This window comes from Salmo trutta, chromosome 5 (genome assembly GCF_901001165.1).
Source record: "Salmo trutta chromosome 5, fSalTru1.1, whole genome shotgun sequence".
In the NCBI taxonomy this organism is placed as follows: Eukaryota; Metazoa; Chordata; class Actinopteri; order Salmoniformes; family Salmonidae; genus Salmo; species Salmo trutta.
Window position 1 is genome coordinate 52,016,050 of NC_042961.1, and position 13,868 is coordinate 52,029,917.

Consider the following 13,868-nt stretch of genomic DNA (forward strand, 5'->3'; position numbering starts at 1 on the left):
AGGCCTCCAGTGCGTCAGCCCAGTCCAGCTCGTCCTGCTCCTGCTCCTCGCACTAGCCCTGTGGTGCGTGTCCCTAGTCTGGCGCCTCTTAAGCCAGCCCCACGCATCAGGCCTTCAGTGCGCAGTCCCCGTCCAGAGCTTCCGGCAACAGTGTCCCGTCCAGAGTGTCCGGCAACAGTGCCCCATCCAGAGTGTCCGGCAACAGTGCCCCGTCCAGAGTGTCCGGCAACAGTGCCCCGTCCAGAGTGTCCGGCAACAGTGCCCCATCCAGTGTGTCCGGCAACAGTGCCCCGTCCAGAGTGTCCGGCAACAGTGCCCCGTCCAGAGTGTCCGGCAACAGTGCCCCGTCCAGAGTGTCCGGCAACAGTGCCCCGTCAAGAGCTTCCGGGGGGGGGGTAAAACTAACGAAACAAGATGATTGGGGTAAAGGGAAATGAGGGGATAACAAAAACACTGACCAACAACACCTGCCAAACTTGAGGGACGAGAAAGCTAGCAAGCCTCACCAGCAGGCCAGGCTAGGCTAACGCTAGTAGGCCGGCCAGAAAAAGGTCCCTCACAACACACAACAACAAAAAACTGAAACAATGGGCAATTTAGGAGATAAACTAAGGGGACAAAGGGGATAACGAAAGGAGGCTAGCAGGCCAAGGCAAGCTAAAGCTAGCAGGCCGGCAAGCCAGAAAGCCACCCCACCTAGCAGACAACACAAAACTGAAGAATGTGGGAGGAGAGATGCAAAACAGGACAAGCAAAAGGAAAAATAAAAATGTAATCAAATTAATAAAGTTAAAGGACCAGAGGGCCATCAGAAACCACCACCTTACCCAGGACAAAGAATAAATAATGGTGAAAGAAAACAACAACAACAATAATAATAATAATTTTAGCAAAAATAACTAAGCGCAATTTCCCGGGCGCCCTCCGCCCTGCGATCGCCTCTCCGATCAAATGCAGCAACTGTCAAAGTAACTACACCTGATCTGAGCCAAAAGGCCGAGAAGCGATGCTTATGCTTTTACTTTTTTTATTTTGTAAAAGTTTTATTGTTGCATTTCCTTTAAAACAGCTCATATATTTTTGCACATCATTTTATACACAGAAAAACGGCATAAAAACATAAAACAGTGTTATTACATTTAAATTTGTTAAAAAGTACATCTTGTTAAAAACAATAGAAACAACCATAAATAAAAGTACTTTTTCCTTGTAAAAAAACATCAAAATCTGTAAAAGCCATTTAAAATGTGTACAAATGATTTAACAAGGTATAACATTTTTAAGACATGAAAACCACTGCCTGGGGGGTGGTCTCTACTCATTTCGCTACCAGCAGGTTGCGGGAGGACCACAGTGCTTCCTTCAGACACGTGAGGGTGGGCCAGAGCTTGGTGAAGACCTTCGGTGGAATAGGCCTTTGGCCCACCCCATACAGCATGAGCTGGGGCATTGGGTCCTCCCCTGCTGGCAAACACGGGGAGATCAGGGGGCCTGCTTCCTTCCACAGGTCCTCCCGCAACTCCCAGAGCAAGTGCCCCACCGACTCATCTTGGCCACAGCCTGGTCGGGGGCACGCGGGTGTACTCGCCATGCCTCGGGAGTGCATAACGGCCCTAACCGGGAGGATCTCATGGGCGACCATCCAGGACAGGTCCCGGTGCCGGTTCAGCAGAGTAGGATGGGCCACGTCGCGCCAAACCGTTGTGGGCTCGCCTGTAGCAAGCCCGCACACTGAACACACTGGTTCCCACTCCGGCACAAGAGAGAGAAGAGAGCGATGTTTAGTTAAAACCTGCCTTTTTTTCCAGTTTAAAATGTCTTAAAAACTTTTGGAGCTGGACATAGTGTGTGGGGAGCAGGAAAGAGACTGGAAAAAAAGGTAGGTCGACCGGGATCAGCCTCAGGGTCCTGAGGTAAGATCCCAGCCAGAACCGTGTGAGGGCCTGGGTCTTGTTGTTGACCGGGGAGATGGCAAGAGTGAGATGTAACGCTGTGTAGCGGCTGCCCAGGAACAAGTAAAGGTCAGGCAAGCCTTTCCCCCCCTTGGACCTGGGTCTCTTGACCACCTCCCTCTTCAGCCTCTCCCACTTGCTTCGCCACAGGAAGGAAGCAAACAGCATCCGTTCCAGAGCTAAAAGAGTTGTTCGTGGGTGGCTAAAAACAACTGATTAATAACAGCACTGGTAAAATCACAGTTTTAATGATTAAAACCTTGCCCTCACAATTCAGCTGTCGAAGTTCCCATAAACCCAGTCTCTGTCGTACTGTCCCCAGGATCCCACTCCAGTTGCCGCTTCCTCCTCCCTCCCAATCAAACTTTACCCCCTGTACCCTTATGTCAGTCATTTTAACTGTCAGTGGTTGTCTGGTCAAGTCTGGGTCTGCCCATGGTCCGGAAATTGGGCTTCTGTCTTGTCTTGTTCAGTCTCGCCCCAGAGGCTCGTCCGTACCAGTCTGTCCTGTCCAGGGTCCTGTTGACAGATAAAAGGTCAGTGCATAAAATCACAGCACAGACTGATGGGTACACTTCCAGCTTTTACTATATGCTTTTACTTACTGCTTTGCTCCTATGTGTGCACTCACAATGGCCATCCTTTATCTTTCAAGAAAGAGTCAAATAATAGTAGGAGCCAGATCAGTATTTATTGACTTGGTCATTGAGGCTTTAAGTGAGTTCCAAGTGAGGCTTTAAAATTCTGAAGAATACCATTTTTATTAAAGGCAGTTCATTGTCTTTGACAGTTGATGTGTAACATGAGACTAGTGGGAGACTGGAAAGGGGGTTGTGTAATTTCTTAGGAACTGACATACTTCCAGGATTTTGCTAACAATGTGCAGTGGAGGAAATTAGGTAGAAATGGGGAGTACCCGTGGGAATTGTGTTCTGGGAGCAAAATCCAAGATGGAACTTGTGTAATTGTGACTTGTAAAAACTTGCACCTAACATTTTACAAGAAGTGAAATATAAAAACAGTCAATGATTTTACATTGGAGTGATCCCGAAGTCATATATTTGGTCATTTTCATCCAATGAATATGTCATAAAGAATCTCAGCAGTGAGGTTCACTTTTAGATTGAAAACAGTATGAACATCCAAAATGTTATCCAAAAATATTATTTAATGGTTATAACTACAGTATTAACCAGTAATGTTATTATTAACCAGGTATTACCACTGGTTACAGTTAAGTACTATCCAATAGTAGTAGGCCTGATAACCAACAATGACAAGACAGCCTACAGGGAGGAGGTGAGGGCCCTGGCAATGTGGTGCCAGAAAATGAAGGAGCTGATCGTGGACTTCAAGAGACAGCAGAGGGAGCACGCCCCTATCCACATCGACTGGACCGCAGTGGAGAAGGTGAAGTTCCTTGGTGTGCACATCACTGACAATCTGAAATGGTCCACCCACAAAGACAGTGTGGTGAAGAAGGCGCAACAGCGCCTCTTCAACCTCAGGAGGCTGAAGAAATTTGACTTGGCCCCTAAGACCCTCATAAACTTTTAAAGATGCACAATTGAGAGCATCCTGTCGGGCTGTATCACCGCCTTGTACGGCAACTGCACCACCCGCAACCGCAGGGCTCTTCAGAGGGTGGTGCTGTCTGCCCAACTCATCACCAAGGTCACACTGCCTGCCCTCCAGGACCTACCACACCCGATGTCACAGGAAGGCCAAAAAGATCATCAAGGACATCAACCACCCGTGCCATGGCCTTTTCACCCTGCTATCATCCAGAAGGCGAGGTCAGTACAGGTATATCAAAGCTGGAACCGAGAGTCTGAAAAACAGCTTATATCAAGGGCAATCAGACTGTTAAATAGCCATCACTAGCTGGCTACCACCCGGTTACTCAACCTTGCACCTTAGAGGCTGTTGTCCTATGTACATAGACATGGAATCACTGGTCACTTTAACAATGTAACACTAGTCACTTTAATAATGTTTACATACTGTTTTACTAATTTCATATGTGTATATACTCTTCTACTGTATTTTGGTCAATGCCACTCTGACATTGCTCGTCCTAATATTTAGATATTTCTTAATTCAAATGTTTTACTTTTATATCTATGTGTATTGTTGTGAATTGTTAGATACTACTGCACTGTTGGAGCAAGGAACACAAGCATTTCCTTACACCTGCAATAACATCTGTTAAATATGTTTTTGTGACGAATAAAATTTGATTTGAATATTCTGATAGTTACAACAGACCAAGAAGTTTGTACAACATGTCGATGAAATGGTCCTATTTTTTGGAATGTTCATGCAAATCAGAGGTAAGTGAGGAGGGGGAGGGAGCAGCAGAGGGAGTGCTTGTTTTTGCGTTAAGTAACACATACACAGAATGTAAGGTTTTTAGTGAATGGGAAAATATTTCCTGGGGGAGGGAGGAACACGGGTCGCGCAGCCACTCCGTACAGGGAAAATGTTTAAAAGTTATAGGAGGGATCATCAACTAGATTCAGCCGCAGGATGTTTTTTGCTTGAGCAGATGAGCTGATTTCCTGTTGTTTTTACAGTCTTTTATGTCCAACAATGAAAATGATATATATAAAAAGTATATATACAGTGCCTTCAGAAAGTATTCATACCCCTTGACTTATTCCACATTTTGTTGTGTTTCAGTCTAAAATCAAAATGGATTAAACATTTGAGCAACATTTGCCCATTATTCTTTTCAAAATTCTTCAAGCTCTGTAACATTGGTTGTTGATTATTGCTGGACAACCATTTTCAGGTCTTGCCATAGATTTTCAAGTAGATTAAATCAAAACTATAACTTGACTACTGAGGAGCATTCACTGTCATCTTGGTAAGCAACTCCAGTGTAGCATTGGCCTTGTGTTTTAGGTTACTGGTAGAAAGCCGACTGAACCAGGTTTCCCTCTAGGATTTTTCCCGTGCTTAGCTCCATTTCTTTTTTATCCTGAAAAACTCTCTAGTCCTTAATGATTACAAGCATACCCATGACATGTTGCAGCCACCAGTTTGTTTGAAAATATGGAGAGTTGTACTCAGTAATGTGTTGTACTGGATTTGCCCCAAACATAACACTTTGTATTCAGGACAAGAAGTTAATTGCTTTGCCACATTTTTGCAGTATTACTTTAGTGCCTTGTTGCAAACAGAATGCATGTTTTGGACAGGCTTCCTTCTTTTCACTCTGTCAATTAGGTTAGTATTGTGTAACTATGTTGTTGAACCACCCTCAGTTTTCTCCTACTACAGCAATTAAACTCTGTAACTGTTTTAAAGTCACCATTGACCTCATGGTGAAATCCTTGAGTGGTTTCCTTCCTCTCCGCCTGTATTATTGTAGTGACTGGGTGTATTGATACCCCATCCAAAGTGTAATTAATAACATCACCATGCTCAAAGGGATATTCAATGTCTGCTTCCTTTTTTTTACCTATGTACCAATAGGTGCACTTCTTTCCAAGGCATTAAAATACCTCCTTCGTCTTTATGGTTGAATCTGTGTTTGAAATTCACTGCTCAACTGAGAGACCTTACGGATATTTGTATGTGTGGGGTACAGAACAAGGTTGTCATTCAAAAATCATGTTAAACACTTTTATTGCACACAGAGTGAGTCCATGCAAATTATTATGTGACTTGTTAAGCACAATTTAACTATTGAACTTGTGTAAGCTTGTCATAACAAAGGGGTTGAATACTTATTGACTCAAGACATTTCAACTTTTCATTTTTTATTCATTTGTAAAAATTTTGAAAAACATAATTCAACTTTGTTTGTAGGCCAGTGACCAACAATCTCAATTTATTCCATTTTAAATTCAGGCAGTAACACAACAAACATTTAGAAAAGGTCAACTTTCTGAAGGCACTGTATATTTTGGGGGGGGCTAACCCGTGGGCCGCCAGTTGGGTAAACCTGAGTTATAGGTTTATCTTACCAGTCTCTTCAGACTATACAGGTTTGATTAATGCTGAAAGGAAGTAATAATAATACATTATAAAAATGACTGACTAGTAACAGGAACAAAGACTCCCTTCATGCAACCTTAGTTTGGCAACTAGACTACAGGATGATCAGTTCATGTGCAATCTAGCTGCATAAATACATGATATAAAAAAAATACACTGCTCAAAAAAATAAAGGGAACACTAAAATAACACATCCTAGATCTGAGTGAATGAAATATTCTTATTAAATACTTTTTTCTTTACATTGTTGAATGTGCTGACAACAAAATCACACAAAAATAATCAATGGAAATCCAATTTATCAACCCATGGAGGTCTGGATTTGGAGTCACACTCAAAATTAAAGTGGAAAACCACACTACAGGCTGATCCAACTTTGATGTAATGTCCTTAAAACAAGTCAAAATGAGGCTCAGTAGTGTATGTGGCCTCCACGTGCCTGTATGACCTCCCTACAACACCTGGGCATGCTCCTGATGAGGTGGCGGATAGTCTCCTGAGGGATCTCCTCCCAGACCTGGACTAAAGCATCCGCCAACTCCTGGACAGTCTGTGGTGCAACGTGGCGTTGGTGGATGGAGCGAGACATGATGTCCCAGATGTGCTCAATTGGATTCAGGTCTGGGGAACGGGCGGGCCAGTCCATAGCATCAATGCCTTCCTCTTGCAGGAACTGCTGACACACTCCAGCCACATGAGGTCTAGCATTGTCTTGCATTAGGAGGAACCCAGGGCCAACCGCACCAGCATATGGTCTCACAAGGGGTCTGAGGATCTCATCTCGGTACCTAATGGCAGTCAGGCTACCTCTGGCGAGCACATGGAGGGCTGTGCGGCCCCCCCAAAGAAATGCCACCCCACACCATGACTGACCCACCGCCAAACCGGTCATGCTGGAGGATGTTGCAGGCAGCAGAACGTTCTCCACGGCATCTCCAGACTCTGTCACGTCTGTCACGTGCTCAGTGTGAACCTGCTTTCATCTGTGAAGAGCACAGGGCGCCAGTGGCAAATTTGCCAATCTTGGTGTTCTCTGGCAAATGCCAAACATCCTGCACGGTGTTGGGCTGTAAGCACAACCCCCACCTGTGGACGTCGGGCGTCATACCACCCTCATGGAGTCTGTTTCTGACCGTTTGAGCAGACACATGCACATTTGTGGCCTGCTGGAGGTCATTTTGCAAGGCTCTGGCAGTGCTCCTCCTGTTCCTCCTTGCACAAAGGCGGAGGTAGCGGTCCTGCTGCTGGGTTGTTGCCCTCCTACGGCCTCCTCCACGTCTCCTGATGTACTGGCATGTCTCCTGGTAGCGCCTCCATGCTCTGGACATTACGCTGACAGGCACAGCAAACCTTCTTGCCACAGCTCGCATTGATGTGCCATCCTGGATGAGCTGCACTACCTGAGCCACTTGTGTGGGTTGTAGACTCCGTCTCATGCTACCACTAGAGTGAAAGCACCGCCAGCATTCAAAAGTGACCAAAACATCAGCCAGGAAGCATAGGAACTGAGAAGTGGTCTGTGCAGAACCACTCCTTTATTGGGGGTGTCTTGCTAATTGCCTATAATTTCCACCTGTTGTCTATTCCATTTGCACAACAGCATGTGAAATTTATTGTCAATCAGTGTTGCTTCCTAAATGGACAGTTTGATTTCACAGAAGTGTGATTGACTTGGAGTTACATTGTGTTGTTTAAGTGTTCCCTTTATTGTTTTGAGCAGTATATATTTTTTTATAAAATAAACTGTCACGTCCTGACCATAGAAAGCTGTTATTTTCTATGGTAAAGTAGGTCAGGGCGTGACAGGGGGGTTTTCTAGTTTAGTTTTTCTATGTTGTTATGTTCTAGTTTTGTATTTCTTGTTGGGTTGTTCTAGTTTTTGTATTTCTATGTTGGGCTTTGTTTGGGATGGTCTCCAATTAGAGGCAGCTGGTCATCGTTGTCTCTAATTGGAGGTCATATTTAAGTTGGTGTTTGTCCGCTTCCCCTTACGACAACCGTGACAGAATCACCCACCACCAAAGGACCAAGCAGCGTGGAATGGACCAGTGGACTATTGAGGAGATAAGGAGGAGTATATCCAGGGCTTTGGAGGATTTAGGGGCAGGAAAAAAGAGCCTGCCAGGGAAGCAGGCGGAAGCGGCGAAGGAGGGACACCTACGAAGTCGGGAAGGAAGGCTACAGAAACCCCAAGAAAATTTTTGGGGGGGCACATGGAGCAGTCGGTGGAGCCATGTAGTGAACCAGAGCCAATCCGGGAGAAGAGGGAGAATTTGGAGAAGAGAGAAACAGGAGAGTTGCTGGAGGATGCACGTGTTTTTCCCAAAGGAACGTGTTGTCAGTTTGGTGCCACCTGAGTCAGCTCCCCGTACTCGTCCTGAGAAGTGTGTTTAAGTTTCGGAACAATTGATACCTGCTATACGCACCAGGTCTCCAGTTCATCTAAACAGCCTGGTACATCCTGTGCCTGCTCCTCGCATTCGCCCTGAAATGCGTGTCACCAGTCTGGTGCCACCTGTCCCGGCTCCACGCACTAGGCCTTCAGTGAGCCTACCCAGTCCGGTGTGTCCTGTTCCTGCTCCCCGCACTCGCCCTGAGGTGCGTGTTACTAGTCTGGCGCCACCTGTGCCAGCCCCACGCATCAGGCCTCCGGCGACGTCCTCCAGTCCAGAGCCTCCGTCGACGTCCTCCAGTCCGGAGCCTCCGGTGATGATCCACGGTCCGGTGACACAAAAGCGGAGGGATCAGCGGGCAGAGTGGGGGTTACACCCCGAACCGGAGCCGCCTCCTTTGCTGGAGGATCCACTGGATGAGAAGGTTCTGTGTACTGCACCAGAACCACCATAGACATTTGTCACCCTCCCTACCCTCCCTTTTTTTGTTGTTTAGGTGCATTCGGGGTCTGCAACTTTGGGGGGGTACTGTCACGTCCTGACCATAGAAAGCTGTTATTTTCTATGGTAGAGTAGGTCAGGGTGTGACAGGGGGGTTTTCTAGTTTAGTTTTTCTATGTTATGTTCTAGTTTTGTATTTCTTGTTGGGTTGTTCTAGTTTTTGTATTTCTATGTTGGGCTTTGTTTGGGATGTACTCCAATTAGAGGCAGCTGGTCATCGTTGTCTCTAATTGGAGGTCATATTTAAGTTGGTGTTTGTCCCACCTGGGTTTGTGGGAGATTAATTTTGAGTTGTCTGTGTTCATCTCTGCGTCACGATTTGTTTTTTGTTTTTTTCCATTCAGTGTATAAATAATAGTATAAATAAAATGTGGAACGACACACACGCTGCACTTTGGTCCGCTTCTCCTTACGAAAACCGTGACATAAACATCAGACACTTTCCAATGTCAAGGCTCGTATATAAAAGCACTGAGAGACTTCTTAGATACTTAGAATCTTAGATACTCACAAGTGTATTGTTTCAAGTATTTCACAAGGTTTACAATAAGATTTACTGGGATAACAACATAAACATAAAACTGCATTCATCAGGCAAACCCTCTTAATTTATTTATTGAACCAAAACTTCCACTAAGTAGGCCTTTTTCCGTAAGCATGTGGTGTTACTTAAAAAGCCATTAGGCTTTTTAAGTAACACCACATGCTTACGGAAAAAGGCCCTGTATGTTAAGCACTGATACAGGAACAGATATACACTGAGAGTACAAAACATTAGGAACACCCCCTTTTGCCCTCAGAACAGCCTCAGTTCATCTGGGCATGGACACTACAAGGTGTCAAGTGTTCCACAGGGATGCTGGCCCATGTTGACTCCAATGTTTCCCACAGTTGTGTCAAGTTGTCTGAGGGTCCTTTGGGTAGGGGCCAATCTTGATACACACAGGAAACTGTTGAGTGTGAAAGAAACAGCAGCGTTGCAGTTCTTGAAACACTCAAACTGGTTCACCTGGCACCTACAACCATACCCCATTCAAAGGCATTTAAATATTTTGTCTTGCCTATTTACCCTCTGAATGACACACATACACAAGCCATGTCTCAATTGTCTTAACCCTTATTTAACTTGTCTCCCCCGCTTCATCTACATTGACTCAAGTGGTATCAATAAGGGGTCATAGCTTTCACCTGGATTCACCTGGTCAGTCTATGTCATGTTTTGTACACTCAATTTCCCATCCCCCTGGTGGTTAGGGGTATAATTTGATCCTAGAGCTGTGGTTATGGGAAACTAACTCCTATACCTCAAGCATGGGACCTACTGTAAGATCACAGTTGAACAATACTTAACCTCTACATTTTATTTAACCAGGCAAGTCAGTTAAGAACAAATTCTTATTTACAATGGCAACCTAGGAACAGTGGGTTAACTGCCTTGTTCAGGGGCAGAACAATAGATTTTCACCTTGTCAGCTCAGGGATTCAATCCAGCAACCTTTCAGTTACTGGCCCAACGCTCTAACCACTAGGCTACCTGCCACCCCTAAATCCCAGAGGTTTGTTTGAGTTATCTCTCTGGGTGCATCCCCATTGGCACCCTATTCCCAATACAGTTTCTTTGGTCAAAAGTAGTGCACTATATAGGGAACAAGGTGACATTTGGGATGCAACCTCTATTTCTGCATGAGGTCCTCTGCCTGTCCAGCAGGTAAACAAAAATGGACACTTCTGCCACCTTGTGGACGATTCATGCAATGTTCCCATTAAGTACAATACCAACAACATTTACATTTTAGTCATTTAGCAGACACTCTTATCCAGAGTGACTTACAGTAGAGTGCATACATTTTATTACTTTTTTTGTTTGTTAAATACTGGTCCCCCGTGGGAATCGAAACCACAACCCTGGCGTTGCAAGCGCCATGCTCTACCAACTGAGTTACAGTGGGACTAACTGTCCTTCCTAATGCTACTGGTTCAGAAACCCTCTTTAGAACGGAGGTTATTGGATTGATTGTATATATATATACAGAAATAATACAGATCCTGCTCCTGTTGCCTGTTTGAGTGTTTGTTTAATAGCCTACTGATTCCGTGAGCTCGAAGCCTCACACAACCACGTCAGATAAATAATTTCGCAAATGTGGCTGTTTTTAGTCTTTGTTATACTGCAATAAAGGCTTTACACTTTTTTTTCGTTAGAACAGCCTCTCTGGTATTACTTATGATAGATTTAGTGTTGTTTACACTGTTCCAAATTGTCCCCAAAATAATATTCATAATAACAATAATAACAATCCTCCATTTTCTTGATCTCCTTCTTATTGTTATTATTATTATTATCATCATTATAATGAGAAGTAATGTCATTATCATTAGTAGGCTTAGTGTGGCAGCCTTGTAAAGCCACCATCGAGATGTAGGTCTAAGAGCGCATCCTGTTTAGTCTTAACTTACTTAGGCCTATATTTCAAAACTTTTATAGGGTACTGTATCAATCAATCATTCATTCGTCCATGTCATCATGTTTTATTTTTGCTGTAATAAAGGTTTACAAAAAAATAAAAAACTTACAACAGACTCTCTGGTAGCCTTATCATTTATTTAGTGTTGTTTACATTGTCTAAACGGTCAGACAAATTATATTGTAATATAACAGCGCCTGTTTAGCTCCTTACCTTCTGTTTCTTGATCTCCAGTGTTTCCTACAATTAGTCAAATGTATTCCATTCACACGTTTAGATTTTATTTGTCACGTCCTCCGCATCCGTTTTGCTGTCACATGTGTTACGGTGTTCGGAGTTTGTTATAACCAATTTATCAATGTGATTATGATATGCTAGAGGTCAGGCCCTATTGGTCACGTGCATACAATGCATATATTATGTCACGTAAAGAGAGCAAGAGTTGAGGGAAAAGGGAATGTTTTTCCTAAACAAATTAGGAATTTTGGTAAAATAACTTTTCAGTCAGAAATGGCTGTAATTATGTTGCGGCTTCAGCAATACCGGTCGCTGCAGCAGGGAGGAGACCGAGACAATGGGTGCTAGTCACACAGTCACTTGCTGAGCCCAGCATGGCAAAATTAAATCCATTGTGGTCGGACACTCTAATCATTTATGTGTCTTAATTATTTCATCAAACAGTGCGCTTAAAGCATCAGACAAGCTCAATGCATATAGTTTGATTAGAACACATAGGATGTGTCTATATATGAAAAATACAAGTCTTAACATTTCGACCAATCAATTGGTCGAAAGAACAGTCACCAATATATTTTTGGGGTCACCAATATTTTTGGGGGGTCGTGACAGCCCTATAGTGTTTTCAGTATAGTTCATTATTTATTTTTTTGCCATGTAACAGTGTAGCTAATTATTGGAACTACACAACTTTTTTTAGAAATGTTTGCAAATGTATTGCAAATTAAATACATAAAGATATCATTTACATACGTTTTTACACCCCTGAGAAAATACTTTGTAGAATTAGCTTTGGCAGTGATTACATCTGTGATTCTTTCAGGGTAAGTCTCTAAGAGTTTTCCACACCTGGATTGTGCAACATTTGGCAATTATTCTTTTTTAAATTCTTCAAGCTCTCACAAATTGGTTGTTGATCATTGCTAGACAACCATTTTCAGGTCTTGTCATAGATTTGAAAGTAGATTTAAGTCAACATTGTAACTCGACCACTCATGAACATTCACTGTCATCTTGGTAAGCAACTCCAGTGTAGATTTGGCCTTGTGTTTAGGTTATTGTCCTGCTGAAAGGTGAATTAGTGTGCCAATTTTTTTCTGAGGTCTTGGCTGATTTCTTTTCATTTTCCCATGATGTCAAGCAAAGAGGCACTGAGTTTGAAGGTAAACCTTGAAATACATCCAGAAGTACACCTCCAATTGACTCAAATTATGTCAATTAGCCTATCAGAAGCTTCTAAAGCCATGGAATAATTTTGGGAATTTTCCAAGCTGTTTAAAGGCACAGTCAACTTAGTGTATGTAAACTTCTGACCCACTGGAATTGTGATACAATGAGGTAAATGTGAAATAATTTGTCTGTAAACAATTGTTGGAAAAATTACTTGTGTCATGCACAAAGTAGATGTCCTAACCGACTTACCAAAACTATAGTTTGTTAAAAAGAAATTTGTGGAGAGGTTGAAAACAAGTTTTAATAACTCCAACCTAAGTGCATGTAAACTTCCGATTTCAACTGTACATACTGTGTAATCATGTATACAGGTACAACATTACTGTTGTTGTATGGTGGAATCTTCGGTGGATACATTTAATTAAATAAAAACAGAATGGCTAGTAAATCAACAACAACACATACATGGATGATAGTTACACTATGTATTACTGCCAGTTATATAGAATGTAAATACTTCATGGGATTAATTCTCTCTCTCTCAGAACTTGGAATTCGAAAACACATCAGCTAGTCCGCCGATTGTAGAGTAGGAGAAATGACAGGAGTTGTTGTGTGTAGCCTGTGTGTGTGCATTTTGAAATCTGTGTTTCTGTGGGTACACACAGTGTGAGTGTTTCTATATTTATTTTCATGGAAAAAGGAGGACTTGACAGACTTGACAGGTGAAAGCGCTATGGTGGAAGCTGATCGTTAGGTCAGAACATTAAGATGCATCTTGAAGACTGTGCTGGACAGAAATGTTTATTACTAGGAAACCAATCATTAGTTTCAGTGCCTGAGGTGTATACTACAAAGCAGGATCAAGGAGTTAGACAGCTAACTTGCCTGAATATAACTTAGTCTGTGATACGAGTGTTTGTGTTGTTGACCCAGAGGTGAATGTCTGGCATTTTAAGCATTCTCCCAGCTTTTGTCCTTGTTTCCAGGGCTATGAGGCCCTACTCCTCATTCTCCCCCTCCCCTCAGCCCCTGTCCAAAGTGGTCGGCCCAAACTCCCCTCGGCCCTCTCCTGAAGTGGTCGGCTCCACACCCTTCATAGCAGACAGCATGTTGTGGAGAATACTAATATCACAAACAAT

General features: G+C 43.4%; 1 pseudogene; it reads right to left on the minus strand.

The window, feature by feature from the left end:
* Positions 1-1,279: 1,279 nt before the first annotated feature.
* The window catches only part of LOC115194968 (uncharacterized), a 42,343-nt pseudogene continuing 29,754 nt past the window's right edge, over positions 1,280-13,868 (minus strand).